The sequence below is a fragment of the Peromyscus californicus genome, unplaced genomic scaffold, assembly GCF_007827085.1.
Source record: "Peromyscus californicus insignis strain IS unplaced genomic scaffold, ASM782708v3 Scaffold_7__1_contigs__length_154581171, whole genome shotgun sequence".
Taxonomy (NCBI): Eukaryota; Metazoa; Chordata; class Mammalia; order Rodentia; family Cricetidae; genus Peromyscus; species Peromyscus californicus.
Window position 1 is genome coordinate 55644743 of NW_026294595.1, and position 28000 is coordinate 55672742.

The 28000-nt window shown below is 40.0% G+C and overlaps 1 long non-coding RNA gene across 1 annotated transcript in view; it reads left to right on the forward strand.

Moving 5' to 3' along the window:
• Positions 1-24558, forward strand: part of LOC128102219 (uncharacterized) — a 230957-nt gene extending 206399 nt beyond the window's left edge. Inside the window, exons 2-4 of the long non-coding RNA XR_008215355.1 lie at positions 13780-13964; positions 22109-22192; positions 23855-24558. This is a non-coding gene — a long non-coding RNA (uncharacterized LOC128102219). The remainder of the gene's footprint in view (positions 1-13779; positions 13965-22108; positions 22193-23854) is intronic.
• Positions 24559-28000: the final 3442 nt, after the last annotated feature.

The window sequence follows — 28000 nt, forward strand, 5'->3', positions numbered from 1 at the left end:
AAATGCATCCATTTGTGCCATTGGAGGAGCTATCCAAGATAAATTCAGCTATTTGCTGTATTTTCCTTTGCCCTTTAGTGCTATTAAAGTTTTGGCAGCAGATTTTTTACTTACATATCGAATGTCCAGCGAGGTAAAAGCACGGCATCGGCGGCAGAAACGTGGGAGAACCGAGTTGTCACTTACTTTGTTTGCCCTTTGCTCCATCTGTCGTGGGAAGATAGGATTCAGCCTGATGAAGAAGACAGACTGGAGTCAGGCAGCTGGGGTTCAAATCTTGGCACCCCTCAGGGAATATTTTAAAATACTTAGAAGGTATTGCTAGACTAACCAGTCAAAACGAGTATGCTCTGAAACAACCAGCTCATGGCAGCCTTTCTGTCACCACTTAGTAGCTGTGTCTTTGTGTGTAGCAGGAGGGCCAGCATAGTCTTCATCTTAGATGTGACGACACTGGAACCCTTAGAGCAGTGTTTGGTGGACAGAGACAATGTTAGATACCATAGCTATCATAGTTACTAATATGTGAGAGCATCAGAGCTTTACATAAAGTGTCTGCTGAAAGAACCAAGGGAATATCTCATTAAACTTGAGCCCAGTGCAAGACTCTCAGGGCTACTATATGCAAATAGAAGAATTATGATTTAGAGAAGTTTAAAAAATTTTGAAGGCCATAAGACATACAGCAACGGCATCCAGCAAGTATTAAATAACATGTTTTGCTTGTTGAGGTTTTAAAAAAAGTACCAACCACCCTTTTAGATAAAAGAAAAAAGAAACCTCAGAATTTTATATTCTAAGGAATACTAGATATACAAGATATTCCAAGGACTACTGTGGCAGACTTTTGGCTGGCTAATCAACAAGAGTGTGATGTCGCCTCCAATTACGGGGAACCTGATTTGGGGCACCCAGGTCAGCCTGGCGTTGCTGAGTGCCCACACCACATATGGAATGTGTTGGCTTTCGGGAGTCAGGCTGGGGATGGATAAATGGATAAAGGAGATTTGTTCAAAGAAACGTGACTGGGATTGTAAATAACGAGTCTAAAAATCAAGTAACGTAGAGAGAGAGAGAGATAAGGGGAGAGCTTGTGTGTGGTTTTCAGATGTCCAAATAACTCAAGTGTGGAGGCGTTTGCTCAGTGTGCTCTGGCAAGAACAAGACTGAGGCAGATAAGGGGACTCACCACTTTCTGGGGTGCTGGACAGTTCCTGGGCATCACTGACACGTTTAAACTCTGCTAAAGATTCGCTGTTAGTGTTAATGATATGCTCCTCAAGATCTCACTCCAAGCCTCCTTTCAATGTTTATGTCCCTGTAAAGACACGAGGATGTTGGGGGATGGGGTGACTTGACTGCCTAATTAACAGTCTGCTGAGCACCCTTGTTGCTCTGTGTGCCTTGAGCAAAACCCTCTTCAAGTCAAGCAGCCAGATAGACCACAATTACACTAACGCTGGCCGTTCTGAATGCTCCATGAATGCCATGGGGAAGCTGGAAGGTGAGAGCAGCCAACTAGACCACAATTATCCTAACCCTGGCTGTTCTGAATGCTCCGTGAATGCCATGGGGAAGCTGGAAGGTGAGAGCAGCTGCTTATTCTTGTGCCTGAGGGTACAGCCCCAGCCAAGACTGCTTAAACAGCTTGAGCTGGACTTTTCCTGCAACCCTTTTCACCTGAACAAGAGGAGCACTTTCCCCAGGTGGCCTGCACCGGGATTGCTGTGACTGGTACAATGAGCACAGTGTCGTGATTGGTAGAAACGTCAATAATCCTCTGCATGAAAGGTTTGCTCTTCCTGGTGCAGACCCACAGTCTCTGGCTATATAAGCAGGCTGTGGGGCTCAGTCGGTCGGTGTGCAAGCTGGGAGACATCTTCCCATGCCTCCTCACCTGGTGTTGCAACCTGAGGTCCAATGAAATAGTTCTCTCAAGTGGTCTTTGCTTAAAGTAGATACTTTTAGTTGAATCGGCTGAGCTGGTAACCTGAAGAAAGATGCAGTGCCAGCAGAGGCAACACAGTGGCTGTGACGGTGGCAGCAGGGTGGCAGTGGCAGTAGCAAATGAGCATCAGGGCAAGCAGAGGCACTGAAGCAAAAATGAGGGGGGCCGCAGCTTCGACAGCCACCACCGAGGGGAAACATGGAGAATGGTGGCAGGTTGTGCCGAAGACCAGGGAGCCATGGCAACCAAGAATCTCTGGTGATCAGCCAAGATGGAGCCGCAGGAACCTGCAGAACCTTGACTAGTGGGCAGAAGAGGAGTTGTGGCAGTGAGCTGGCTGTTGGCCTAGCGAGCTGAAGACTTGGGACTGGACAATTGGCCAGCCCAGCTGTAAAAGTGGCAAAGCAACCAGCTGTAATGGCAGCTCCAAGAGGAGAAGCCTCAAGAGCAGGGCACTACCTTGGCAGAGACATCAGCAGCCAAAAGGCAGTAGGAACTGCCTCTTCAGTGGTGGCAGCTGTGACCGTGGTCATTGCAACAGGACATGGCCGGAGAGTTGAAGTGACAGGCAGAGCAGAACCATAGGGAAGAGCGGCTGAGAGAAGGTAGAAGATCCAACGATAGAAAGATATGAGGAGACATGGAAGAGAAACCGCTAGCCCCGACTGAGGAGAGTGGTCCAGAGTACTGTCACTTCTTCAGGGCCATGGGTCCCACAGACGCCTAACACAGGAGCTGTAACCCTGGGTGCCATCAAGAGCTAAAGAATACCAGTTTCTATTCCTGAAACCTGTACTGCCAGTTGAAGAATCCTAACTGCCTTGCCATACACAAAAGCTGCGACACTTACACAGCTAAGTTTCCTAGTACCCGCGGCATGCACAGGAGTTGAGACACTAGACAGCACCACTTGCCGCTGCCCCTGCCCACCTGCTGCTCTGCTCTCTGCTGCTAGATATCAAGGCTGTGTTACCTGTACTCTTAAGTACTGTCACCATCTACCCATGATTTCTAACTGGTTACAGCCAAAGCACCTTGGCAAAGCTGACCGGTGACAGGACCAATCCATGGTTAAGAGTCCCGAAAAGACAGACACGAGTTCCACATGAAACATGATCTAAGTTATATCTGTAAATTGTCATATACTCTTTTGACTTGTTAAGAGCAGACTCTGAAGACAGTGTAGGCACCCTTGTCTCACACTCAAGCATGCTTATCTTAATTTTCCTCTAATATTCCCATCCTGGGGCAGGCTGCTCTCCTGGCTCTGTAAGAGGGAAAATGCCAAACAGCCACGGGTATTTAAAATATGGCACCTCTGAGAACCACTAGAAGTTCAACCATTTCCAACAGAGATGCACATTGTTTATCACGTTATTAAAATGCGTTTGTTGGGAAAAGGAAACTTAAAACTTCAGCCAAGGGATAGAACAAAGTTCTGCCTAGGACCTTCAGTTGGGAACGACAGCGGCCATTGCGGTGGGATACCTCCCACCACTTTTGTAGGATGTTGTAAGTGCCCAGCTTGAGATTGCGTTATGTCTCTGCTGCTTCCTGCTTGCTCTTTTGCTTTCCTTGCTATATGACTAATAAACTTACTCATTCAGAACTTAAAGTATGAATATCATAGATCGTTTTCCAGACAACGTAGCCCTCTCTCAGTAGATACACCTGCCCAGACGGCAAAGGGGGTTGTCCTTCAGTGGAAGCATCCAAGACCAGAACAGAAAGTGGTTAGGACAGAATGCTATAAAATGAAGTTTTTCAGGTGAGAGAAATTGTTCATCTCTTGCTTTCCAAATCCAAATTCTTTAAATCTATAGTTTTAAGCTATGAACCAAGTTAATTATGAAAGCAAGTATAAGGAAGAAAAACAGTTATTGAATGTGAGTAAACATGTTAGTTGATTCTGACAGATTTAATTCAACACAAGGATTTTCTAGAAAACGAAACTATAGAAAAACAGGATAATTTTCCTTCTGAGGAAGTCTGTCTCCTTTGGAGGTGGTCAGTGATGAAACAGCCATGTGTCCTTAGCAGCTGACAAGAGCTTACACAACTTTATTCTCCTAAGTGAGGGATGCTGTGTGAAAGACTCCTGAATTATTTTAAGACATACTAGAGGAAGCCAAAATCTTCTATTTCCAATGGCTTTATTTTGTATTATTTCTGCTTTCTACACAGGTACACTATTTTGTTTGTTTGGGGGGGTTCAATATTGAATTCTCCCCATGACTACCCCAGAAATACCTTTTACTGAAATCAAATCAATGCTATATGAACCAAACATGATTACTCTTGCAGAAGGGACTTATTGATTTTACCAAACTTCTTAGTCGACTTGGATGTTTTTATTAATATATCTTTTTGATTCTTGATAATTCTTTGTTTCCAAGTCTTATAAATGCAGAAGATGAAAGTGGCAAAAGTATCAAGACTTCATACACTCACAATTTCAGAATGTATTTGATTATAGGGTTTTTTTTAAATATTTGGATTGCAAGTTAACTTTAAAAGGTTATAATTATCATCTCCAGAGTATATATGATTAGGTCATAATATATTTTTAGTCACATTTTTCTGTCGGGAAAGAAACATGTTTTATTATGAGAAATCCACTTTAGTCTGCTTAAGGGGTATCAAGGATTTATTAAGGTAATAAAGGGGAAGGCACACTCATGAATACAGAACCAAGTGAACAGCTGCCTTCCATTCTGCGCAGGAGTGGATGGATCCAGGCATCTGAATCCACCCCAAGAAGAAGAAGAGACATGCCCCCGCTACCACCTCCTTTTAAGTGATCAAACACATGGATCAGAAACCACGCCCTAAGGCTTATACCTCAAAGCTGTTTGGTGGAACAAATTCCCACCACACTTCCCCTTTTTGTCTAAATAAGAAGGTTCTAAACCCAACACAAAACTATATACAATAAGAACAATTATCAAATAATGTCCAGGAGAGAAAAAGGGTAATAACATAAAGAAAAATGGAACTACAACCAACAAGAACAACATCAAGCAAGAACCATATACTAGATGTCCAGAACACAGGTAAATGACAAAATATAGAGATTATTCCAATAGCTTTCTAATCCTGAAGAATCTAAATCTAGCACCTGATATGTTCTTAGCTAAGATACGAGAGGATTCTAACTGTAACCATCTAGTCTATGCATAAAAGAGAAAAAAAAACTTACTCATGAAGAGAAAATTAATGACTGCTTCATAGATTACTTTCCTAAGGCTGTTACAACAGATCTACCTTGCCAGCATGACAGAGTGTCCAAGGAACTTGAATTGGCAATATTCCATGTTTCCTGATTCCAAGTAGTTTTGTCCTTGATGGCTCCTTCTCAAGAAGGTTCCTGGGTTTAGTAGTCTGAATGACATGAGGTAGGCATCAGGTCTTTGTTTGTTTGTTTGTTTGTTTTTTTCTTTAAAGGCACCTGACTGTGCTGAAGCAGTTGTGTTCAGACCAAGTCCCTACACTGTATATGTGGTTGGTAAGAAGTTCAGGGTTTCCTACAGCTGGGACTGACAGCTTCTTAACATCGAGGCTAAGTATACTCCCTAAATGTACCTCATGTCTGAAGTACTGGATATCCCTACACCCCACCCCCACTCCCTTACCAGTCTATACCAAGGAGCCAGCATTGGAGATATGGGCACCCTGCTTTGTGCTTGTCTCTGTGTTGCCCTGTTGCCCTTCTGCTCTAGATAGCTTTCCCATCACTCATTTGTTGCTTTCTAGAGCTCTGCCTCTTTTTCTGCTCCTGGAAAACATCCTTTGTTGTCCCCATTCTTCTCACTCAGAGTCATGACAAGATGTAGCTGTTCTGTCACATTGCTGTAGAGTCTCCCTTTAAAGCATTGTGCCGCCACCACTCCTGCCTCATCTCCCAGACTCTCTGCTCCCCACAAAGCTGAATTTATTGGCAGCTAAATGATATATCCTTTTTTTTTTTTGAGGCAGGGTTTCGTGGCTGTCCTCGAACTAATAATATATAGTCATTTCCCCATCCTCTCACACCTTAGCCACCAGCATTCTACATTCTGTGTTTGATTTTATAAAGAGATGGAATCATGCACTTGTCTTCTTCTATTTGGCTTATTTCAATGAATGCAATGTCGTCCAGGTTCTTCCATGATGTAGCACAGATCATCGTTTTCTTCCTTTCTGACTTTGATAGTGTTTTATTGTGCCTGCGTTCATTTTCCTTATCCATTAATCTGTGGACGAACCCTTGAATAGTTTCCGTATTTTAGCTATTGTGAATGACATTGTTATAGATGTAGGTATAAGCTATATGCTATGTAGCACATGCTATATTTTGATGTACATTTTTATGTTGTTTGTACCTGTTGTGAAATTGGGGTCTTGAAACATCCTTATTTTTGCTTGCTTAATTTATTTCATATTGTAAATGTTTTCTTGTAGCACTCATTAGCTTCCTACACTTTTTGTTTTAGTACACCAAAATAATTCCAAAAAACACTCTATTGATGAGTGAATTGCCGTATGTTCCCCTCCATTTGGCTTTACTGAAGCAATGATAAGCTTCATTATATAGGAATCTTTGGTTACACCACATCTTGTTTCCACAATGTGAAACCTATGTTAGAAATGGAAATAGATTGGCTCCAGGGGCCATTTTTTTCATTTATATGTTTAATTCATACAGTTTCATATATTGAGTAGTAAATAAGTACACTGAGCACTTAATAGATCAACCTAACTTTAGGGAAGACATAGTTTCTAGCATTTAATCTCCTTTCGATATTTAATATATTGAGTTCTGTATATTAATGAAGGTAATGGGAGAGTTACTGTCCATATTAGACATGAAAGTTAATGTTGACTGTCGGCTTGCCTGGACTGAGAGTGGAGCTCACCTGCCTTCACAGGGTATGTCTTGCCCATAGCCCCTTCCACTGCTTCCTCACCACATGGTTAGGAGCTCTGCTCTGCCTCAAGCTCTCCACTGGGATGTTTTCTCACTAGGACTCAAGATCAACACAACCATGGCACGTTGGATTGAAATTAATCCTTTCCCCCTTAAGTTGTTTTTCCCAGGCATTTTGTCTTAGGAATTACCCTGAGTCACACAATCATGGAATCATCTACCTTTGTTCTTAAGCAAATATTAAGTGTGGCTCATTTCTGTCTTCTCCAACTCCTTTCATGCTCACAAGCTGTGTTTGATCTGCATCTCCACAAAGACACCAGGGAAGACAAGCAGAAAGCTTGTCGTACCTAAGGATTTAAGGCTTTCTTTCCATGCTGACTTGAATTCTCAACTTGACCAGCTGTGTATATGAACTACAGACTGTTCAATGTCATTACTCATTTATTAAAATGAACATCTCAAAGCTATACCTTGGGGGGCTTTAACGTTTTAAGGCTAAATTTTCTGTGTGCATTTTCAAGTTGAAGCATTTAAATCTATTTTGATTAGGATCATAAAATAAAAGGACAAAAACATGAATTAGCAAATCAGAAGCAAAACACCCCAGAGCTGCTGAGCTGGCTCTGCAAATAAGGACACTTGCTGCTGAGCCGGACAACCTGAGTTCCACCCCTAGGACCTCCATGGTGAAAGGAGAGAACTGACTCCCACATTACATATCTCCCATGGCCTATCCCTCTCTATGCACCCAAATAAATAGATGTGATGTGATACTTGCATGTGTGTGTGCCAGCCCATTTGTGTATATATGACTAAAATTCAGGCTTTGGGGCAATGTCCATCTAAAAAAACATGTTTTCCTCATTGCTACTGATTATGCATGGAAAGCTGGAATGGATCTGTTAGATTATGTGCATATATCATATATCTCTTTGTGTGTTTTAAAGAAAAGCCAAATATCTAAAACGTTTTGAATACAATATTCTGACTTTAAACTTTTAAATTATACATGCTCATATGTGTCTGTGCAAGTGCCCACGGAGGCTAGAAGAGGTGGTCACATCCCCTGTGCCTGGAGTTGTGAGTTGCCCAGCATGGATGTAAGGAAACAAACTTCTGTGCTCTGCAAGGGCAGAGCTTGCTTTCTCCAGAGCCATCTCTCCAGTCCCTTAAGTACAGAAAGCAAATGAAATTTACAAAGCATGTCAAAAGCACCATTTGTAAAACAAAATAACATGATTGGAGAGAGTATCGCCCTTTGCAACCTTAGTATGTAGCTTTAGTTTAATTTTGACTTTCCTTCAATGGAGTGGCCACGATGTAGCAGAGATCACTGGTGCTGTTCAGTTTGTTTGGTAGACTGGGTTTCAGTTTGCCACTGCTTACCCTTGAATAACCCAAAGCTACTCAGCCTGAGGGATAAAAATCCTGTGCTAAAAATGTTGTGAAATTCTTTCAAATGGGAGCTCACAGTTGGTCAGCCTTAAAATTGTAACGTCAGTTTAAATCTCTCCTTTGGCACTCAATCAATTGCTTTTGTCTTTCAGTGACTTCAAAAGGTCAAATGAAGAATTTCATTCTTTGCGTACATAAACACTCAATCTTACTTATTTGAGGAAGACAGCATTCCAGGCTAGTAATTTAAGAGGAAATCATTATGTTAAATTAAGACATGAGTTGATTCATTTGTAAAGAAAAGATTCAATAGGATTTATCTAAAGTACTTGATTTAAGTAGTTCCTTTTGTATGGAGATTAATGGTAAAATTTTAGCACTTTAATTTTCCTTTATGAAATTTTGTTATTTTATTTTTCTAAATATATTAATATTATAACAATTCTCTCACATATAATATCTTTTGAAAAGTCTAAAACATGTTTAGGGTTTTGTTACTCACATTGCAAACTGGGATTCTTAATTTTTGTTATGGTGTTTAAAGATGGCAATTGGGATTAAGTTGATATTTCCCAGAGTTAATATTAAAATAATTTTATATAATAATGTTATAGTGTATGGAATTATTACACAACATGAGTAACCAGAGTCTAAATATTGAGTAAAATTTACCACTTGTTTATGTGACATTGACAATGTAATTGAGTTTCTTCAGTGTGTACAATGTCAATCACGGTACTTATCATTGAGTTATCTTCACTAGTTCAATTGTCACTCGAAAAAAACTGGTCTGCTTTTGACTAAAATTGATTCCTTTGTAATAGCCAACAACAATTCTGCTATTCCTCAGAGGGACTCCTTATTTCTGGTCCAGTCAAAATATACAAAGAGCTATTGACTAGAGAATAACTCAAGCTCCAAACTTGTAATGGAACAAGAGAGAATTTAAAGAAAAATATTGACAGAAGAGGGTGTTAGAAAATTTACACCTCTATTGTGTTCTCATGCCAGCCAGTGGCTTCCCAGAATACACTTGTGTGAAACAGTTGAGAAATTCTTGGAAGAGCAAAATAATCATGGCCCTTATGGTCGATAAGGTTATTGCTCAGTTGTCATGCTGCTAGCACCCTTTCAGACTGGGTAAGTTTAGGGGGAAGAGATCATCTGTGGGATATTATATGAATATATACCTAACAGGATTTGTTTGGCTGTCTGAGTATAAGTTAGGAGAAGTAGAAAAATTCAAGTAGCACCTGAAAACTTTTGCTTAAGGAGCTGGATGTTTCACGGTGACGGTGACTCATGCTGTAATGGTGATTCCTAGAGAAAGGCCATATTTTATAGGCGGTAGACAGGAAAAATCAAGAACTCAGTTTTGTATTCGTTAAGATTTAAATAACCATCACTTCTCGGCCTTTTGGCTAAGATCAAGTGAAGATTTAAATAACCATTAGACATTGTAGGACAGGCATAAGGAATCAGAAAAAAGTCAATCTAGAAAACTAAACTTGGAAGCCATCAGCAAAGATAGAATCAAGAGGCAATGCCTCAAAATTACTTTTTTATATTAAATATAAAATACATTTTATATTTAAGGTCTCATTTGGTTGTAAGAGCCCTATGGTCCGAGAAGTGTCCCAAATAGATGGCAATATACAAAAAAGTAGGGAAAGAAAGGTGAAGCAGTAGATAGAAATGTGAAGCAATGAGTGGTGTCAGTAGAAATGGGTCTTCAGAGAACTCAATTTCAGGGAAGGAAGGGCAGGCTTTGAATGTGTGCTCGTCCTCATTTTTGATTCCCAGTAGCTCTGGACTTGAGAATTGCACTAATTTCTCCACAAGCCTCAGAAGCACATCCTTTCCCTTTTTGAGGACACTTGTTATCTTGAGGAGTGTTGGTGCAATACTATAGGAATCCTTGGATGCCCTTGTCAGCACACAGGTTTGTGGAATCCACATGCAGAAGGGTCAGGCCCTTACAGCTCCATGGGCTGGACTTCCTGCATTTTAAACAGGTATCCTTGGGAATTCCAACAAACGGGACCTGTGATCACTCTCTGAGCAACTGTGATGTAGTTCTGTTTGCTATTTGTGAATAGATGGGAATCTGAACCCTGTACATTTTACAGGGTGTTTTTTTTTTTCCAGAAAAAAGATATTGTGTGGGTATTACTCCGCTGGTATCAGAATTATATGTAATCTTCACCTTTGCTCCCCTGCCCCAGTTTTAGAAAAAGAAGTAGAGTTTGAAATAAAAGTACAATAATGGTTTTGTGACTGTGAGGGTTCTTATTCTTATGGTGAGGAGGGGGAACATGGTTTATTTTAGATAGCAATCCTAATATTCCATCTGTCCCTGTAACTGTACATTTCCAAATTAAAATAATAACTCTGATAATCTCCCAAGGAAACATTTGAAGATTGTGAGCATATTGTCAGCAGCACCAGCCTGATTCAAGGACCAGTGACCCAGGCAGGCTCACCCTCTCCTCACTGAACAAATGTTGACAGAAACCCCTTTGGAAGAGAGTTTGAAGTTCCAAATAAGACAACTGTAGCTAGAAGTTTTCCTGTGTCCCACCTGGCCCATGGTCAGGACAAATCTCTCTCATCCACCAGTCCTTCAGCTGCTTGGACCCAAGTAAACACACAGGCTTATATTAATTAAAACTACTTGGCCATTAGCTCAGGCTAACTATTGGCTAGCTCTTACAGTTAAATTAACCTATAATTCTTATTTATGTTTAGCCACGTGGCTTGGTACCTTTTCTCAGTTCTGCCTTCACATCTTGCTTCTTCTGTGTCTGGCTAGTAACTCCTGCCTCAGCCTTCCTTTTCCCAGAATTCTCTTCTCTGCTTCTCTCACCTATACTATACTTCCTGCCTGGCTACTGGCCAATCAGCATTTTATTTATCAACCAATTAGAGCAACACATTCACAGCATACAGAAGGACATCCCCAGCAGACAACGAGAGTGTCAGTCAATTAGAAATCCCTGTTGTCCATGTCACCATCGAACAACTTAGACCAATACCAGCATTGGCTACATCTTTTATACTCCTAAAATGGGTGGCTCTTAACTGGGCATCTTCTGCTGAGTGAGTTTATAAATGTCCGGGTGTTATGAAATCAGGACTGAGTAGAAATGACAGCTTTAGTTACAATTCCTTCTTTGCTTTTACTCTGGAATACTGAATTCCTGAACTTCTTCAGGATTCCTATTCTGCCATCCTTTTTTTCCTGCCTAAATTTCCTTTTGCCGTATCTGCTCAGCCTCAGCCTGTGATCTTTTGTCTAGCTTGGAGAAGTGTGACCTGGCTGTCCCTAACCTGTCACTAATCTGACTGTCAGTCACTCATCTGTACTGAACACTCTTCTGAGATATGAAGGGAAAATAAGACATTCCCTTAATTTTATAGTCTTTGATTCAGAGGCAGACTTCAGCATAAGCTAATTGAATCTAATCTTTGTTAGACTCACTCGCTTGGGCTACCTCCAAAGGTTAAAGATGGCTTTGGTGTTGGTTGACATGCTGGTATGGTTTCAAGTTTACAAAGAAAAGAATTTTAACCATACCCATTAAGATTCTTAATTTGCCATAGATGCTCCCAGAATAGCTATTATGGAATTTGGGGATCAAGATGAGGGAAGTAAAGTGTGAGGTATATTTACTTTGGAGATCTTCTGGCCTAGTGTCTTACTGCCAAGGTTCTGATGGGCCTTTCACTCTTAGGCTTATGCCCAGATTTCAGTACCAGTATTTAGGTATGGAAAGAACAGGTTGTGCGGACTGGTCTATAGGTAAGTGCCAAGGTGTATTTCAGGTGAGCAGGTCATTTAATAGTGCCAGCCACTTGGACAGTGGAAAAACTGAGATAAGCAATCCAACAGCAGCCCACATAACAAAAGACATTCCTTACATTTATGATCTTTATAGGGGAGAGATATCTGAGTTTAGAGGATTTCTCTGAGTTTAGCAGATTAGTGAAGGTACAAGATCGGATGTTAGGATGGGACTTGTGAAAGTAGTCCTGTGGCAATACCCTACCTTGGGGCTGCTAACTGCTGGACCTCATCAACTTAAGGGAAGGACTAGAGAGAACAGAAAGTGTGGCTGAAACCATCTACAGCAGCTAAGAGTGATCATCTAACAGTGACCTTACATTGCCTATACCTTGGGAGACAAACTTCTGATGTGCCTGCCACATCTCACATTGGTAACTCAAAGTATGATTTGCTCTTAAAAAGTTGTTTCCTGGCATCTCAGCAGAGAGGTTAAAGGTTAGAGGTCACACCTATTTATAAGTTGATGAATAGGGAGGGTGAAAATATACAAAGCCAGAAGTAGCCTGGGATGAATTATTTTGAGTAGCAGAGGTGTAAGCACTGGATTCTGTTCTCATTTACATCAGGTCTAATCTGAAGTTCTCTCCTGTCAGGGATGGCCTTAATAATGAATACATACAATTACAAATGTATTATGCATATCATATTTTAAGAGATAATGGGATTTATTAGAATTCCTAGTAGAAAGGTACAAACCCTAGGCAGCACTACAAAGAGAATATATGGAAATGTGAACAACCATCATTGTTGCATCTCAATTATCAATAATGAAAATACATCTCAATTCGCTATTCTAGAGGAGAGACAACTGTCATTATGCTTTCTTAGTGGAAAATGTTATTATAAAATCATGATCTCATGAAGAGGTAACAAAAGAGTGTATCATTCATTATCTCTGGAAAATGATTCTTTAGCTTGTATGTAACACATTTACAATTTTGTTTGTGCTTTTTCTCATCCCTTTAAAATTAACCATTTTTTGTGATTTGTTCCTTTGCTACAAGGAAATATTTATTTTGTACTAAATTCTGTATTTGTGATTTTTTTTATTGTTTGGTAAAAGAGTTCTATGAAATGAAGCATAGCTCTGTGTTCGATGGAACCTGGGGATGACCTTGTTTATATTTTCTAACAATTTTTTTGTCTTAGTTTGTAGTGACTTGAAACTGCTTTGCTTTCTCCCTGATTAGTAGTTATCCCACTGACAAACAGTGGCTGGGTCATAGAGAAGATCTGGAAGCCATGGGAATTCTCAAATACAAACATTTCTAGCAAGTTGCTACAGAACACTTGACAACTCAGGAATTTTAGGACTACAGGAAATGATGGAATCTCTGGTAATAATTGTGTGAGTTTATGAACAATTTACACAGTTTCCTTCCACTGGAAACTCAAAACATATTGCTGAATATGTTGAGATCAATAAGATATGAAATGTACCCTTTACTAGACAGGTGTTTACTTTAGTCATAGCACAAACTAAGGCACAAGCATGTAAATGCAAAATTTTAAAATACTTTCCCAATGATATTAAACAGAATAGGTAGAATGATGCAGTTTTTTGGCACAGAAATCAATTACTGCAAGTCTCCAACTCACATTCTTTCCCTGAGTACATCTGTCAGAAATCTGTTGACATTTCATAGGCAAAAATCAAGATTGTGTGATTCCTCTTTTCAGGACTGAAAGGTATGAAGATCCGTGGAAAGAGGCATGTCAGAGAATAAGCCGAAGCGTTCTGTTATTTTATAACATTAGATCTTCTTCCCTGTCAAACCTGTCACTTGTGTCCTGACTGTGGCTGAGATGATGAGAACAAAATGGAAATAAAGACATGGAATGCAGGCACTGGGAATTCAAGAAAGGTGAGAAGTGCCTCAGTGCATGGTGCCAACTAGCACCTCCTTCTTCAACAGCCTCTCACCCTTCCAAACCATGTAGGGACTCAAGGGCGGTGGCATGTGAGCTCCTTCTGTTAGTCACAAAGCAAGACAGGTATTTTTAGAAGCAAATTCTTATATTAACAGACTATCAAAGTGTCATTTCTGTTGCTTTCCACTAACTAAATCTTTATGCTGTAAGCTGAGCATCCCCAGAGGCATCACAGCCCACCATTTTAACCTTTCCAATATGTGCTCAATGAATTTGTTCTAATATTTCCTTCTGAACTTCAATGGAGCATGCTCAAGAATGTGCCCATTGCTTTACTGTTTACCACTATGAGTAGGTATAGATTCCACTAATAAAATCCCTATGCTTCATTTACTCAGAGAGGATACTGCTTTGAAAGGACTCCCATGCACCCTGGCCTGCTGCAAATAATAAGGTCTTTTCACCTCTTAAATGTCTTGTCCATTTTGGTTGGGATCTGTACTCACCAGGGTGTGAACCTATTGCATTCAGTCACACTCAGTTGAGAACATTTCTCCTGGTACCACAACCTAGTATCAGCTACCTCATTAGTGCCTCCATGTTTGTTTCCCCTCCTGCTTGGAGACTGCCTCTTGGTGCTCATGTTTATATTTGGAGGTAGTTGATGGTATTTGTGTTTTTCAAATATTTTTCTTCTCTAGTGACTAGCCCTGGACTCTCATGGAAGTCATCTGACACTCAAACAAGAACAATTGAACTTTGATTTTCTCTAGTACTCTGCACAGGATCTGTAGTGTTAGCAGAGGTGTGAATCTCAGGAGCTGTTGGCCAAGCTGTGGAAGATGGTAGATTTTGCTAACGGGAAATAATATGGGCAAGTGGGGAGGTGAAGAAGGGAGGGAGGGAGGGAGAGACAGAGACAGAGAGAAGAGTACAACAATAAGTAGAAACTTACAGAGGAAGAAAAGAGGATGTGCATGTCAGCATGAAAATGAACCACACATAAAGTACATTGTCCTTTGAGATCCACAGAGAACTGCTATTCTTTTCCTCTCTGGACTTTCTTATTCCCATCATGTACCTTAATCTCAGCAGTAACCCTTACAAACAACCCATTTCCACAACTCCCACAACTCCCATTTACTCTGCCAACTTCAGCATTTTTAATTTTCATCTCGTTTCTCCAATGTACACTATGTGCTTTGACGTTCTGAATGACTTCCTGGATTCTGTTGCTGACAGTGGCATTGCTAAATGGTCTTATTAATAAAAACAACAACAACAACAACAACAAAAACCTGGAACCAGATATTGGGGTGAAAGCTAAAAGATCAGAGAAACAGAACAAGGCAGCCACATTCTTACCTCTACGAAACCCTCAGCCTCAAGCGAGAGAGTTCCTGTTTCCTCATGCCTTATATACCTTTCTGTGACCTGCCATATTACTTCCTGGGATTAAAGGCATATGTCCTTCCCAAACAAAGACATGAGATCTCAAGTGCTGGGATTAAAGGTGTGTTGCCACCACTGCCTGACCTCTATGTCTAATTAGTGACTGGCCTTTTCCTCTGATCTCCAGGGAAGCTTTATTGGGGTACACACAATATATCACTACATTTCCATAGCATGGGAATGTAGACATTTCAGTGACATAGTCCCACTGCTTCTCCAGCCTAAAGGACTGTTATAATGTGAGGATAGTCAAAACTGGATTATTTCTTGTTCCTTGAGTACTCTACCTCCCAGGCCTTGATCCTTAGCCTACCCAGAACTTTTTCTTGTTATCTATAGACAACCTCAGGTTTCAGGAATCATTTCAAATGTGATTCTATCTATGAAATATTTGTATAAGTCATCCTCAGTTGATTTTCTTGCACCAGCAAGCTCCTACTATTTGGCATCGGAGCTATCTACGTACTTATTTCATTTCCATATGAAAACTATAAACTCTATAAGGAAAGGAAGTACTGCAACAAATTTTGTGGGCTGATTGCCTACTCACTTAATAGGATTATTTTCTTAAGCTATGGACATGAACTGAGTTACTAGGGACATCCAGCAAAAATGTGAGGCAGATTCCATCAAATACCATTAAATATACATGGACCACTTTTCTTCTATACATTCTTTCCTGTCTGCAGATTCACCCATCCATATTCCAAAAATATTGTTTTAAAAAATCCAGAAGGTTCCAAAATGCAAAACTTAACTGAATCAATACAACTTAAATTATGTGTAGACACACCTTGCTGCTGTTAGGTGCCAACCACTCTAGAGATCTGAAGCCTGGTCCCTGTGTCTCATGTGTAGACCACATAATTAGGTCTGTGATGTTGACCCTATACTCAATGAATACTGATCATTTCTTGTAATTATTTCATAAGTAGTATTTAATAATAATTATTTCCATAGTGCTTGCATTTTATTAGGTATAATAAATAATATGTAGATAATTTAAAGTATGCAGAAGAATATACGCAGGTTATATGCAATTATTACACCATTAATATGAGCATCTATATATTTTGGTATCTTACAAAGTTCTAGATAAGTGGTTCTCAACCCATGGGTCACAACCACTTTGGAGGTCACTATCAGATGTCTTGCATATCAGATATTTACATTATGATTCATAACAGTAGCAAAATTACAGATATGAAGTAGTAAAGAAAATAAATTTATGATTGGGGGTCACCACAACATGAGGAATTGTATTATAGAGTCATAGCATTAAGAAGATTGAGAACCACTGTTCTAAAACAAATCCTGCAGATACTGAGGGAAAATCTGTGTGTGTGTGTGTGTGTGTGTGTGTGTGTGTGTGTGTGTGTGTGTGTGTGTGTCTGTGTGTTTGTGTGTGTGGTGTGAAGCATCTTATATGAAGAAGAAGCCGTCAGAAAGACAGAAGAGGAGGAGCTGGGCTGCCTCACACACTGTTAAGCCTACTCTGTGTGCATCCCCAAATGTCAGTCCCTGTATCACCCTGTATCACGATGCTTCAGTAACTCTTTGCCTGGCTCCTTACCTTCTGGGTTTATTGAGAACTTATTTCATCCCTTTAATGCCTGAGAGGCCACAGAAGGACACCTAGCAGAATGAATATGCTAGTCCACCCCCAACCCTCACAATGTACTGGATCAAGTATGAACATTTATGTATTCAGTGATATAATTTATTGAAAATTGTTTTCTTGGATTAAAGTCCAGAATAATCCAAGGGCTGGAAGGACAGAAGCCATGGAATAGTGCAGATGCTGATGAGCTTAATAAAGGAGCCCTGTGGAATACAATAGCAAAATCTTGATACTATTTATTGTATTAGTTACTTTTCTATGGCTGCGATTAAGGCACCATGGCTAAGGCCGTTTATTAAGGGAAGTATTTACTATGGGGCGCATGATTCCAGAGGGTTAAAGTCCATGATCATCATGGCAGGGAACATGGCAGCAGGCAGCCATGGCTCTGACTAGATGAAGGTTCACATCTAATCTGAAAGTAGGAAATAGGGAGAGTTAACTGGGCCTGGCATGGGTCTTTGAAACCTTAATGCCTGCCCCATGTGACACATCTCCTAATCCTTCTCAAATAGTTCTACCAACTGGGGACCAAACATTCAAACATAACATAGACAAAAGGGGGTGGTTTTAATTCAAGCCACAATTATGATGCGCCTCTACCTTTTCCTTCACATCCTTTAGCAGGAAGAGCATGCTGTTTGTGACGTTAAATGTTCTAGTTAATGTTACCACTGCTGTGATGAATCACTATGACCAAAAGAACTTGAAAAGGAAAGTGTTTATTCTTCTTATGCTTACACATCATTGTTCATCACTGAAGGAAGTCGGGACAGGAACTCAAACCACAGGAACCTGGAGGCAGGAGCTGATGCTGAGGCCATGGAGGGGTGCTCCCTACTGGATTACTCCTCAAGGCTTTCTTCTAGAACCCAAGACCATTAGCCCAGGAACAGCACCAGCCAAAATGGACTGGGCCCTCCCACATCGGTCACTAATTAAGAAAACACTCTACAGCAGTGGTTCTCAACCTTCCTGTTGCTGCGACCCTTTAATATAGTTCCTCATGTTGTGGTGAGCCACCAACCATAAAATTATTTTCATTCTTACTTCATAACTGTAATCTTGCTATGGTTATGAATCATAATGTAAATATCTGTGTTTTCTGATGGTCTTAGGCGACTCCTATGAAAGCAGTTGGTTCCAAAGGGGTCATGATGCACATGTTGAGAACCACTGCTCTATAGGCTTATCTGCGGTGTAATCTTATGGAAGGAAGCCTTTTCTCAGATAAGGCTCCTTCTTCTCAGATGACTGTAACTTGTGTCAAGCTGACATAAAAAACCAGCCATCACACTAGAGTGTGGCTAGCGTTTCAGTTTTGGATCTTTAAGTGCCTGGGCCAAGCCTAGCAACATTGGGTATAAAATCTTGTATTCTTCTACCTCAAGCACTTAGTCCTCCCAGGTGTTAGGCCATCTAAGCCCCATAGAACAATGCATTTGTTCCCCCTCTCTATAGCTTTCTCTGTTCAGGAATCTGCTGCCAACTCCCCGAATTAACAAAATTTACACTGAAAGAAAAGATTTAGGAACTTTCAGTTTTATTTTGGCTGGGAAGAAGTTCCTGTTTATTTTTCTTTCCATGCCTTTCAACCCCATTGCATCAGGCCGAAAGCACAAGAGAAATATGACATACATATATTCATAAATCTATTAGACAGTGTCTCTCTTCATTTTGACCAGGGGCAAAGCAATAGCTTGTATCTACACTTAGGGTAAATTTCCATGCTATTTGAATTTAATATATGAATAACATGCATGTCCAATCAAGGTCCATAAAAAACAGATAAGCAATGACAAAATACATTTTGCAAGTAGCGATTAGGAGAAAGCAGATGCAATGACCTAAATTAAAATGCTGAGAAATGATCCCAGTCACCATGGAGTCCTTTGTGTCACTGTACGTCTTTAGAGTAAGGCATTACATTCCCTTTGTTTCAGACTTTTCTCTTGAGGAAGGCATAGACAGCAAATAGCCTTTCAATATATAGACACTATCTGGATCAAAAGGCAAGATTCCTTACTGCCTAGCGTAAACACTTTGGGTTTCCTTCCTGTAGCATAAGCTGCTGCATTTTCCTGCACAGCTGGATCCAGTTCTGACCTCTCTATTAGACTTGGTTGTCAGAAGAACTGACAAAAATATAATAGTGCCAGCTATACTTTCTGTGGTGTGCTAAAAAATGCCCACTGGTTTGAACCAAGGAGTCTATTGTATTTAGCCACCATCCATAAATCAATAGGAGACTAATTGGTAGCTTGCAAATTGGGTAAAAATTTCAGGTTTTCCAAGGCCTTGACACAATCGCCTTAATGCTATGAAATAAATAATAAATAAAAGCAAAGTCCAAGAGAAAAACAACTGATATTATCAATATTTTATAGAAAGTAAAATATAAATCTCTGGTTTAGTATCTTTGAATCTTTCTAGTGAGGGTATGCAAAACAATGTAATATTGAGAAAACATTTTTTTCCTCATCAACATATTGATGAAAACTAAAAATCACAGTGACTGCTAGATCAGGAGAGTTGAGAGTGAGGTGAATGCTCTCCTGTCCTGCCAGTGGATGAGGGTCAGGAGAGGACAGGGCGAGGTGGATGCTCTCCTGTCCTGCCAGTGGATGAGGGAACAATGAAACAGCTAACAGCAGGTTGTGCTTATTTCTGTCTGTCTACTTGGCCAGCCTTCCTACTTTTGCCATCTGTCAGTGGGGCTTCTGTCCAGTGACTGCTTCCACTTTCTGATTCTCTTTCTTTACATACACCTATGCATACACAAATGTAGATATGTTTCTGTGTGTATAAGCACACATGTACACAAATAAATGCATTAACCAAAGCTGCTTATAGGAACATTTTTGGCCAAATCAAACTATGGGGACATCAAGGTGTTCTCTAGCATAATTATCCTTAGATCTGGGTAAATTTATTCACATCATGAAATAGGATATGAACAGTTTAAGAAATTACAGATATATTATAAAACATTCCTTTTTTATTTAAAAGAGAATGGATCATGTGTATTATGTAAATGTGCTGTAACCTGTCACAATGAAGAAATAGGGACTAGATGTATTATTTAACCCAAAGGCTCCCTTCATGTGGTGAGAGAGAGAGAGAGTCCTGGCTTATACTGAGTTAGCACATCAACCTTGACAGTAGCCTGTCCAGGCTTTGGACTAGAGCTCCCATCCTAATGAGACAGCTGACTGGCTGAATGACTGGTCTGAAGACTGAGCTGCTCACTCTTTCTAAGCTCCCCTCCCCATATTTGCTAAGAAGGCAATATTATAATATCTACCTCACATATTAAAGAAAATTAATCTGTGAAAGCACGATCCCATTAGCACAGTTCTTTCTGCCACAGGGTAAATGATGGTAGTGATAAAACTTCACACTGACTTACTTATTGTGTCATTTGGTTTACTCTGTGGTAGGACCCCCGCCCAGTTTTGTCTTTTTGTACCTGATAAGTAACACACCTTGCAGTCTGTAATACAGATTTCCATAATGTTTTCTTATAAGCCCAGTGAAATGGAAATTGAACCAAGACCTTAAGTGTGGGAGACTTGCTCCCACTTTTTCCCCCAGGGTACTCTTGAGTAGGGAGAAGTGAGAAATATTGAGATAGAAATATAGAGGGAGGAGAGACAGATAGAAACCTAGGATAGCCAGCCCCTTCTGTCTCTGTTAAAGGGCTTTTAAAGGAATGCCAGGGGGTGGAGCCAAAGACCCCACCCCCACCCCTTGCTAGATCAAAGCACACAGCAGGCACAGCCAAGAGTAGACCCTTCCAAACACCTGGTAACCACACACATGGACAATCCCCTTATGCAGCCCTGCTGTGTAAAGCAAGCTCAGATCACACTAGGAAACCTTTGTGGACCCCAACATTTAAGGCACATGGCTAGGATGCTTAACCTCCGTGAAAGAGGAAGAACTACGACAGTAGATGGCTGACTGGGCTTGTAGTTGGGGTAATGTAAGCATGTTTGCAATTCACCAGTTAAAACAATGGCTAGTTTTATATTTTAAAAAAGTTACTCCATGCCTTCTTAAGTAAAAAGTACAGTCTCAGGTTGAATTGAATGCAACAACCCCTTAGAAATTTTTAAAATGTAATCATCGATCGCAGCCTTTGTTGCCAAAGAGCAGAGAAATGAACCCGGTGAGCTGAGAGTCACCCGAACAAATTCCTCAGCTCTGGAGACTACAGTGATGGAGCTATTTATAGGTCCCTTTCTCCTTTAGCTTAGAGAAGAGGGAGAAAGCTGGATCAGGAAAGCCCTGTTTCAGTCAGGATTGCACACACTGTTTGCATTAATCAGGAACCTGATTGCTTTCCCTGAAATGATTCAAGTATTAATGATTCCCCTGCCAGAATCTAATGAGCATTTCCTTTGGATTGATAGTTGCCTTTGCTTCATTCACATACTCACAAATTTTGATCAACAGTTTGGTTTGGTAAAACGTGATTGTTTTCTAGGCCATCAGCATATCAGCTAGAGAGGATGCTAGAATGATTCATGCAACTTTAAATTGGAATGTGAAAAGATGGCAAGTTAAAATATGAACATAGAGATACCCCCATGGAGTCCATGGCAGAGACTGTTGAAATGGAACCAATTGAAATCCCTTAGGAATGAGATTTTGCCACCAGCAAAGGATTTCCTTGCAGTTTGCCTTGTGATTCAGTTCAGAGGGGCAGACAATGAAAAAGCCATAGGCAGAGAGGTGCTTCTGCCAGGTATGTGAGACCCCACTGTTTAGTGACTGTGATTGCTGTTGCTTAACGCTGTTTCAAGTTTTTAATTACCTGTAATGTTTACTAGAATTTCCATCAAGTTCCAAAGAGTGATAGGAACACAGGTTTGAGGACCAGTACTGCCAACAGCTATGATTCCGTGTGTGGATTTGAGATGACCTAACATTTTCTGTGCAGGTACATGGTACTCTAATACAGAGATACGAGGATGTTACTGCTTTAGTTCCACAACTGTAGGTGTAAATGTGAGGTTAGAGACCCCTTTCAACATCCTTTTCTTGAAAACATTTTTACAGAATCAATTTGAAAGGAAGGAAGATAATTAGGAATTATGGTGTGATCATAGCAAAGCAGAGACGTCCCAGCAAAGGACTGGAAAGGTGAGTAGTACTGAAATTCTCATGCTAATGTTTCACTGAGTAATTATTAGTTTTTGGAGTAAAGATATTTTTTTAAATGTGCCTGTACATAACTGCTGATTTGCTATTAATTCCATAAATTAGACCATACTAGAAACTAATATTTCCACATTGCAATTGTAGTTAAATGACATTCAGATGGCAGACATCCATTACTTGACAAGCTAGAGGCACGGCACTTGCCATGATTTTGAAAAAAAAAAAAAGTTATTGTGCTAAACATAATTACAGTTATTTCTTCTTCAATGGGAAGCTTAGTAATAGAATTTCTGTTTATGTTCCAGAATCTAAATTTCTGTTTATGTCTGAACAGTTCCACAAAGTAATTGGTCTATTTTATTCATATAAAACCCTAGCTATTGGTAGTTTGAAATATAGACATGTTGCACAAATGTATGAAAAATTTAAAAACAGAAAATAAAATCCATTGTTACATTCAAAGCAGAAAGTAGTGTTGGCAGGAGCTTGGGGGAGCCTGAGTTTCAATTTGGTGTCTGAGGACCCAGGTCATAATCTTCACTTAGAAACTTAACAAGAAATTTTAGCACATCACTGAACCTCATTGAATTTCAGATTTTGCCTATGCAGATTGTATGCAAATATCTGATCTAATCACCCTGTCCCGTTTCTATGAGATTTGGGTATAAAAGGTGTATGAAAGCACACATTATTTAACTATATAGTACTATTCATCATGATATCCTCTTCAGTATCCTGCTCTCTTCTTGACATTAATATTTAGGTTTCTTGGTTTAAAATTTGCCTTTTTATTACCCAAAGAAAATGTAACTATGTTATCATCTTAGAGATCAAAGCATTACCATAATATACAGAGAAGAGAATGGAAGAACTTTGACTCACTTATCTCTAAATATTCTTTTCTCTTTAGTGCCATCTTGAATAGTTTAGTTTTCCTTCATGAATGTTCTAAGCATACACGTATGTGTGTATAGGAAACAGTTTTATTTCAAATAAGTTTATTTATAACCTGCAAGTTAAGTTCATTGAAACAAAATAAAGGCTCCCTTCCTCTGTGTTCTGTGTAAGAAAACACACCACATGATGGACACTGCAGCATTTCCAGGTAGAGGATTGGTGGAAGATGGAAGGGGTCTAGGGAAGATAGACCACCTTTCTGTATCCACAACAAGGACAAATCTTGTATACAAATGAATGTGTTCCAGCTGTCATGGTCCTGAAACCCCATCATGTTAGCAAATGGGAAGTAACACCTCATGGCATGCAATCTAAAATAATTCTCGATGTGTTGAGTACCGCTGGCAGATCTGCCAGGATGCATGGAGTCCCAGTGTGATCACAGGGATTTCTCTGGTCACAAACAGAGAAAAGCACAGGATTTCTCTGAAAACGATGACAGTGCTGCCGGCCCAGAAATCACAGCTCAGGCTCCTCTGTGATAGCAGACTATCACACCTGCCATTTGACAGGTGTGTGCTAAAATTTATGAAAAGCTTTTCTAGCCAAGCCACCGGCTGCTGAAAAGAATGGTGGATGCCTTGAGCCTTGACATTTATTACAGCTTTGCCAGCATATCTGTCTTGTAGAGTGTGATTTGAAAAACGATATGTCTAAGCATGATCTTAATAAGCTCATTTGTTCCAGGATCTCATTGTACTTGTGCTTTCCGAGAGACGAGGAGAGGACCAACAATATAAATAATGGAAGCCTCTTTATGGAATGGCTGTGCTTATTTCAATACGGAGACTGTCCTTGCACCTAATATTGCCAGGTGCCAACTGAAGCGAAGGACCACAGTGCTGCTTGGACCTGTTCCTCACTGAGGTTCCATTCCATTTTCAATAGCCTCAGTTTCAACCAGTTTGCCTAAAATCGCTGAAATTAAAACATTCAGTAGATATTCTGTTAGTGACACAAATTGATTGGCACAATATGTCCTTAAATGAGTCTTAAAGGCTTTAAACTTTTCTTATTTGGCGTTCAATTTTTACGAGACTGACGTATATCTTGTATTTCCTTATTTATTGTTGAGGTAGTCTTGGTAGCTAGTTATTGGACAAATATCATCCGTGCCTCATACAGGATGAACGAGAGGAGGGGAATTAAACACTCAGCAGCAGCAGCTTGGCTCAACTCATGCCATAGTTAGTGCACAATTCCTGATTATCAGTGTAGCTATTTTTCTAGATAAATATAGGCCTATATTTGAAAACATTCATTTTGATAAATGTGTCTATCTATTACAATACAATGCTCATTTGGGCTGAGCTGGTAAAGTAGCACTTTAAAGGTGATTATTATGTTATCAAGACACACAATATTGTTTATCTTTCAGAGAATTCTGTCCTTTTTTGTTCCCTCACTGCTATTAAATATTTCATTTGCTGAAAAGTTTGCTGCTTGTCTCTCTCTTCTACCCTCTGTCTTTATCCTAAGCAGTTAATATAGTTTTCCACTGCTTTTCAGTCTCCTAGTTTTATTCATTCGAAGCACCAGCCCTAGTGGTGAAAATTAACCAAGAAATATAAAATACACAAGTAAGAAAAAAACTAGTGAGATTAGAGAGAACAATGGTTTATTGACAAAAGACATCCGTAATGGGGAGAAAAACTATGAAACTCTATGCAAGCACATTTCAAGATCTAAACAACATAAAATTCACATTTTTTGTAAAATGCTAATTACTACAATTATCTTGAAAAACCTAATAAATGTGAATAAGGACTTTGGTGTATTTGTATGATAGAGAGAACTGAAAAAGCCACCACAGAATTACCTTCAAAGTGTGAGTCCAGCACTTGACAGTTTTACAAGGAAATCCTTTCATGTTTTCCAAGAACTGAAGATCCCCTTAAGACTTCTTTCAATAGAGCGAAGAGAACAAAATGCTGAGGGATCCATTTTCTGTTAACCTGATGGTAAGTGACCCCTCATTATGTAGAATATGCTTAGTAATATGCAGAATGAAGATGAGCTCACATGGCTTTGATCTCTACGCTGTAAATTCGAGTAAAAACAAATTTTACATGTTTAGTTCATCTCTGTAGGGAAAGTAAATGATACATAGAAAGGTGTAAAATATGTATGAGTAAGTATGCAATAATAAACATTTTGATGACAAACAAACTAAATGTAAATTGAATACAGCATCATGTTTCTGAAAAAAAAAGTGTATTTTCTTGGGCAGGTGTAAGGATAGATTGTAACCATGGAATTATTAACATAAGTTACATAGATTGATCAAAAGAGACAGATAATACTTTAATCTCAGTTAAATTGCTAAAAGCATTTGATAGATTTCAAAGTCAATTTTCAAGCTCGACTCGATGCTACCTGTCTTTGATTCCTTTGGCTGAAAGTAAATTCTCCCTTGTGCTTTCTTGACACTGAATTTCCTTCCCATTCACAATACTTCACTCTACCTCACATATATACACATTTGCATATCTACCCCAGCTGCTTTACTTTGGTATGATCTCCAAACATTGCATTTATTTCTCATCTCTCATAGCATCCAGGAGAGAATTGCTTTCTATTAATGCTTGCTTAAGAAGTGTTTAAAAAGAAGCACATACCGTTTAAGATGATAAATGATACAGCATGCATAGATAAAGGTAGCAATTACTTGTATGACTATCTTTCCTTGGCATCATTTGATAATGGGTGGATAAGTATCCCCTGGGTCAGAATGCAGTTGTCCAATGACATTGATACTTCTATGACAAAACTTTAGAAAGAACTGTGTATTTATTCTATAGTGAGATACCGTAACATTTACTCTGAGAAACTATTACTGCTTATTTCAACTCTTCCTACTCTTGTCATGTTTGGACAATGGTTGCAAATGGTTTAAGTAATATAATAATACAACAATTGAAAATTGCTACACATTTTTTCATTCCCATGAAGTCACAATTAAGTCATGTAATTATACAGCCAACTAAAACTTGTCTTTTCAAAAGTCTATACTTTCCCTCTAACAAACACAATATGCTTTTATCAAAGTATTCTTACGCTACTAAAGTTACAATATATTATATAGTCTTGCGTTACTATAGATCTCTATTAGGAAGTTACATCTTAAGGATAAATCCAAAGTTTCTCCATGACATATAGAATTTGCCCATTATTCACACAAATATGATGATCTCATATTGCTTTGATCTCCACATTGTAAATAGTATTATTATTATTTTTATTGAAAATATTTTTTTTCTTGACTCCTGTTGCCACCGGGAGCCATGCAAATGCCCAGGGTCTGAACCACCACAAGGGGCCAGGTTAGAGCCCCAGAACACGCTGCTGCTGGGCCCATCTGGATCTGAGAGGCCTGAGCTGCCACCTTGGGCCATGGTGACATCTGGCCCAAGCTGCTGCTGCTGATCACATCTGGGTCCAGGCTTCTGCAGTAGCTGGGTTCTGTATGAATGTCCATTGCCCTTGTTTCCATGTATGTGTTGATGTAAAAGGGCCCTACTGAGTTGGCCCCATCACTCGCCTGGAATGACTGCCTGCCCCTCACAGAAGAATTGACTATGCCCCCCACTGGCTCTGGGATAATGACCCTGATGACTCAGGCAAGGGAAAGCTGGCCCACCCTCTATTAGGAGAACTGGCCCCCACATGCAGGAAAGCTTGCACCATCCCTTACCATAGGCCCTGGGGCGGGCCCACGGGCAGGGGGAGGGAACCCCTCACCTGAAGGGAGTGGTCCCAGTGGCCTGGACTGACCAACTCAGCTGGGACTTGGAGCAGGCACACACCAACTTCTACCCCATCTATGACCGTTTGGAGTGTGCGAAGGGACTGGAGTGTGTGATGAACCATAGCCACAGGATTTCTGTGACTTGGGACAACAGCAGGATATCAGAACTGAATGTCAGTGAGGGTCCAGTACTGATGGTATACCAAAGCCAGAGGCCTTGAACCTGACCAATAACTCATTACAGAATGAACATTTGTAGGGATGTTCAAACAAAGCTGTTTGGACAAAAGGGTATACTGAATGATACATACACAGCAGCCCCCAAGGCCGCTAAAATGAATGAAGACACTATGGAGAAGCAGGAAAGAAGGAGACATGAAGTGTTTTTCTTTGTTCTGTTTTTTATTATCGTTCATTATTGTATTATTTTTATTCTTTTTTAGCTTTCCTTTGGGGGAGAGAGAGAGAGAGAGAGAGAGAGAGAGAGAGAGAGAGAGAGAGACAGAGAGACAGAGAGACAGAGACAGAGAGAGAGACAGAGAGACAGAGAGAGACAGAGAGAGACACAGCGACAGAGACACAGAGACAGAGACAGACAGACAGACAGACAGACAGAAACAGACAGAGACAGAGAGCTTACATTATGCCTGGAGTAGGCTTTTCAAATCTCAAAGCCCACTCCTAGGGGCACACCTCCTTCAACAAGGCCACATTTCTTTTTTTTTTTTTTTTTTTTTTTTTTTTTTTGGTTTTTCGAGACAGGGTTTCTCTGTGTAGCTTTGCGCCTTTCCTGGATCTCGCGCTGTAGCCCAGGCTGGCCTCGAACTCACAGAGATCCGCCTGCCTCTGCCTCCCGAGTGCTGGGATTAAAGGCGTGCGCCACCACCGCCCGGCAAGGCCACATTTCTTAATCCTTCTCAGTAGTTCACCAACTGGAAACCAAATATTCAAATATATGAGCCAGTGGGGGCCATTCTTATTTTAACCATTACTATTGGTATAGCAATATGTTATTAGGAGTCATTTTATTGCTATTCTTTTAGTAGAACAATTGTATTTAGTTTTTCCCTACGTCCATGACCTAT